Here is a 6,000-nt window from a genome sequence, read left to right as displayed (position 1 = left end):
AACTGAATGCACTGGAGTTTTTTGTGATAAATGAATACTGAGATCTCATAAGCTGCTTCCTCAAGCCAGTGTCACCATTCTTCAAAAGTCCACTTGATCGCCAACAACTCTTGATTTCCCACATCATAATTAGTTTCTGCAGAAGAGAACTTCCTGGAGAGATATGCACAGGGGTCCAGCCTATCGTCATGAGGGTCCTTTTGGGAAAGGATAGCACGTCGGAAGCGTCAACCTCAATTAAAAATGAGAGTTCCGGATTCGGGTGTCTGAGAACTAGATCGGAGATGAAGGCCTCTTTGAGCGCCTTGAAGGATGCCAAAGCCGAAGGAGACCAATTGATGGTGTCAGCTCCTCTGCTGGTAAGGGCAGTGATAAGTGCCACTAATACAGAAGGTTGCAGTAGTCAATACGATAAATGATGAGAGCACTTTCTGCAGATTTTCATCCACATACTCTTCCTTAGCCTTGGTCTCCTAGATTGAAATTGCATACCATCAACCTTTAGGTAGCTTAGAACCAGGGATGAGGTCGTTAGTACAGTCCTCCTCATCGGAACGATGAGGAGGAAGGGAGTCCACCTTCTTCTTAGAAAACCTCAGGGAAATCCCGGTAGGGAATGGGCAGCTGTTCGGAAAAAGGCTACAGAACCCACAGGTAGTGGAGAAGGCCACACTCCATCGTATGATCTCCCCTTGCTCCAATCAATATGAAGATTGTAGCAATGGAGCCAGGTAGGACCCAGAATCAAGGAAACAGAAGGACATGTAATCAGGTAGAAAAAGAGAGTTCCAGAATGAAGGGTACCCAACAGAGGTTGCAGAGGTGGAGACTTAGAGATGATTGTGCACCCAGTAAATGGGTTTCCATCCAAACCGCAGACAGTGATACTTGACCGAGCTTAACCGAGGGAATATCTAGAGTCTGGGCGAATTCTACATTAAGGAAGTTACCAGCTGCACCACTATCCAAGAAGGCAGAAACAGAGGTGGAATTAGCTCCAAAGGCAATCTGAGCAGGTTCCAAAGTAGAAGAGACTATCTGAAGATCTAGGAGCACCTCTTCCTCAATGCCTAGGCCTGATCTTTTCCCGTCTAATTAGGGCAGGAGCGAATGAGATTACCCTTGAAGCCACAGTACAAAGACCCAAGGAGCGTTGTCTTGATCTTTTCTCAGGAGAGAGGCTATAAGCCCCCAACTGTATAGGTTCAGATGAATCCAGAGGTGCAGAATAGGAGAATGGATGGGTACAAGACAGTGATGATACCTGCTTCTCAACCTTCCTTTTTTTAATCCTTCAGTCTATCTTAATCACCAACTGCATGAGAACCTCCAAAAAAGTTTGCAAAGGATATTGCACCAGGAAGTCCTGCTTGGACAAATCAATGTTAAATTGATTGCAGAGTGTGGAATCATTCCACTCGCTATCTGTGGACCAGCGCCTGAACACGGCACAATACTCTTGAGCAGTCCACCGACCTTGTCTCAGAATCCTTAGATGCGATTCAACTGCAGTCATCCGATCTTAATCATCATAAAGAAGGCTCGGGTCATTAAATAAAGCATCAACAGACTGCAGGGCAGTACTACTTGGACCTAAGCTGAAAGTCCAAGATTGAGGGTCACCTTGGAGAAGGGAGATGTAAATATAAACCCTCTGTTGTTCAGAGTCCAAGGAGCGGAGTCTTCACTGCGGTCTATCAGGCAGAATCCTCCAATAATTTTCTAGTAGCAAGATATAATTGGGGGTGTGCACCGGGCACTTTTAGTGTTTTGGGTTTTGGTTCTGATTAGCTTGAGGTTTTGGGTTCTGATTTGTTTTGCCAAAACACCTGACGAAAGGTTTTGGTTCTGATTTAGGGTTTTGGGTTCTGATTTATTTTTAAAAACCATAAAAAGCGCTAAAATACATTATTTTGGTTTTTTTACACTTCTTCGCTATTATTAACCTCAATAACATTCAATAACAATCATTTCCACTAATTTCCAGCCTATTCTGAACACCTCACACCTCACAATATTCTTTTTAGTCCAAAACGTTGCACCGCGGTAGCTTTCTGGACTGCGTAGTGGAGTGGCCCCGGTACCCAATCTGGTACCAGGGCCACAATACCTCCTCCAACTGGTCTCAATTCCACTGCACATATGGCTGCTCCTCCATCCTCTGCAGCATATAAAGGGTGGAGTTCTAGCGTGTCAACACCTCTTGTTTTCGATCATGACAGTGCATTTTAATTATTTTTGGATTTGCCCCCAACACTAAATGTAGTTTAATATCTGATACGCATCTATCTGGACTGCGTAGTGGAGTGGCCCCAGTACCCAATTTGGTACCGGGGCCACAATATATCACCCTCAACAGGTCTGAATTACACTGCACAAATGGCGGACACCGGATGGACGTCCAAAACTAACATAGATGTTAAGACCGCAGTTCCTCTTTTTTGGGACTGCACAAACAATTAACGTAGTAATATAAATGGAAGTTACTATTTTTTTGAACTACAGAAAGAAAGAACGTAGTAATAAAAATGGCAGTTACTCTTTTTTGGAACTACAGAAAGAAAGAACGTAGTAATAAAAATGGCAGTTCCTCTTTTTTGTAACTACAAAAACAAAGAACGTAGTAATATAAATGGAAGTTACTATTTTTTGGAACTACTGAAAGAAAGAAAGTATTAATAGAATCGGCAGTTATTCCTTTTTGGAACTACAAAAACAAAGAACGCAGTAATAGAAATGGCAGTTCCTCTTTTTTGGAACTTAACAAGAATTATATAATTTTTTTTATTCAGAAATGATGAGTCTCTCTCCTTAAAACTCCTTTAAATAAAATAGTACGTTTTATAGGAGACCCTGTTTATATATTTAACTTGGTTCTGCAAAAATATGCATGATGATCACTGGACAGAGATCTGTAATAGAGCAGCGATTAAAGTGGCCTGATTAAAGGTCATGTAAGATCTTAAAGCACTCACAATTATATAGAGACTGTATTCTCATTAAAGACGCTGCCTAACGTGTCTAAAAGTTGGTACTTATATAGCGCTTGCTTCACTGGGTGATGTGAGCAAGCGGAGTGTGTTAATATGGAGAGACCCTATCTAAACATTAATATAATAGAACAAATTGCAGCGCTGTATACGCTGTGTGTAGGTAAGGTAGGGATCTCAAATACCATGACACTCTGTTTAGCCTAATCCCTGACAATGTAATATCACGGAAAGCCTATTTGCTTATCAAGGGCAATGCCTAGCTTCTGCTAAATCAGACAGAGTATGCAGCGTACGTCTAACACCAACATAGCTGTGCCGGTGACATGGCCTGCAGGAATATCTCTGATGGAGATAGAACTAGGCCCCAAAGAGCATATAATGCCAAAAAAGAGTTGCAAGATGGAATTGTCCTTGGGCCCTCCCACCCAACGTTCTGAGGAAGCAACCTCCTTCGCCGCTCGCAGACCAGGTTCCCAGCTGCACTAAAAACTCTTTCTACACACTGGAGGGGTGACAACTCAGGTAAAATAGAGCCAGTTTGTACAGGGGCTTCCAAACTGCCTTTTTTTCCTGCCAGTAACAATATGGACTGTCTGACATGTCTATTTGGATGGTGTCAGAAAAATAATCCTCCATCATTTTTTCTATTGTGACAGCATCCAATGCAGCGACAGTAGACATGTCTGCAATGGTTGGCAGGTCCTTCAGTCCGGACCAGATGTTGTCTGCATCCCCGCTAGTGGGTCTTTTAGGAAAACTGAGCTTTTTCCTCGCAGCCTTAGGTGTGGAAGAAAATGAAGGTGGAGCTGTTGGCATGTCACGGTCCTCTTCAGAGGATAATTTCCTGACCAGCAGGTCTTTGCACCTCTGTAGACTTGTGTCCGCCGGAAACAGAGAGTGACCACCCTCGGATCCTGGCAAAGCGTACGAAGGGCTTCATCCACAAGGGCTACATGCGTGGTGGAATCGCAATGGTTTACCAGCTCCTCCCTCACTTTCTCTTGTAATATAGATTGCAGTACCTATTCTCTGGAACTGCTTAAAAAATCAACGTAGTAAATGTAATATAGATTGCAGTACCTATTCTCTGGAACTGTTCAAAGAATGAACGTAGTAAATGTAATATAGATTGCAGTACCTATTCTCTTGCACTGCTTAAAAATTGAACGTATTAAATGTAATATAGATTGCAGTACCTATTCTCTGGAACTGCTTAAAGAATGAACGTAGTAAATGTAATATATATTGCAGTACCTATTCTCTTGCACTGCTTAAAGAATGAACGTAGTAAATGTAAAATAGATTGCAGTACCTATTCTCTTGCACTGATTAAAAAATCAACGTAGTAAATGTAATATAGATTGCAGTACCTATTCTCTTGCACTGCTTAAAAATTGAACGTATTAAATGTAATATAGATTGCAGTACCTATTTTCTGGAACTGCTTAAAGAATGAACGTAGTAAATGTAATATAGATTGCAGTACCTATTCTCTAGAACGGCTTAAAAATTGAACGTATTAAATATAATATAGATTGCAGTACCTATTCTCTGGAACTGCTTAAAAATTGAATGTATTAAATGTAATATAGATTGCAGTACCTATTCTCTGGAACTGCTTAAAAAATCAATGTAGTAAATGTAATATAGATTGCAGTACCTATTCTCTGGAACTGCTTAAAGAATGAACGTAGTCAATGTAATATAGATTGCAGTACCTATTATCTGGAACTGCTTAAAAATTGAACGTATTAAATGTAATATAGATTGCAGTACCTATTCTATAGAACTGCTTAAATATTTTTTTTTCTATTAATTTTGTATAATCCTTAAAATAATTTTTTTTTAGTAATTTTTAAGAGATTTTAATAATTATAAAATTTGTATGGACTTAGCACAACAAAGCACAGGACTAAAGCACCACTGGACTCAGCAGGACAGACACTGGCCAAAGCACCACTGGACTCAGCAGGACAGAGCACAGGACAAAAGCACCACTGGATTCAGCAGGACAGAGCACAGGACAAAAGCAACACTGGACTCAGCAAGGACAGAGCACTGGACACAGGCATAAAGCACCACTGGACTCAGCAAGGACAGAGCACTGATCACGCAGGAGCACCACTACCCTACACACCCTACACACCCTCCCTCTTCCCTGATGTCAGGTGAAATGAAGATGGCGGCCGCAAGGTGAGTATTTATGACATCCGAGTATCGCGAGATCCGACGCGAGACTTGGATGTCATAACCTCGTTTCGGATTCCTATGGTGGCTGGAAGTACCCGAACAGTGCTCGGATCCCATCAGATCTGCACTGTTCGGGTGGGCTCGGATTAGCGGAATCCGAGCCCGCTCATCCTTAGATATAATATTATGACTGACGGTCACTGGCATAGACCTTTAGAACAGATAGAGAGAGGTCTTTAACTATAGTAGCCACCTTTCCTGTGGAGCTAGTCACGCTCTCAAGTACTCTGATGCACCCAAGTCTTAACTCTTGCATAGTAAAGGTTTATGTGCAGACACTATAGCACGTAGGTAGTAGGAGTACCCAGAATATCGGACACAATAGCCAGGAACAGTCCAAGGGTCGTGGGTCCATAGCAAACAGGATAATCAGGGACAGGCCAAAGGTCAGGGCAGGTTGCAAGTAAGGAGAATCCAATAGACAGGCAGAGTTCAGGGGCAATCAGGAAACAAGCAGGGTACAAAACAGGCTAAAGGTCACAACAGAGATCAGTCAGAATACAGGCAGAGTATCCACAGAAAACCTGGAGCTGGAAAGCAAGTGTAGTGAACAGACGCTATAACTGACAGGGAGGCTAAGCACTCCCTGCCTTAAATACTGAAAGTAGCCAATCAGACCTTTAGGACAACAGCCCTTAAAATCAGCCAAAGGGGATGTAAAAAAGAGAGGAACTTATTGCGCACCTGCCCATCTGACAAACCATGCAAACCGCGGCGGTGATCGTAAGAGAGTCCTGGCCGTAAGGTTTATTCTAAT

Source organism: Mixophyes fleayi, chromosome 12 (genome assembly GCF_038048845.1).
Source record: "Mixophyes fleayi isolate aMixFle1 chromosome 12, aMixFle1.hap1, whole genome shotgun sequence".
In the NCBI taxonomy this organism is placed as follows: domain Eukaryota; kingdom Metazoa; phylum Chordata; class Amphibia; order Anura; family Limnodynastidae; genus Mixophyes; species Mixophyes fleayi.
This window is presented reverse-complemented; position numbering follows the sequence as displayed.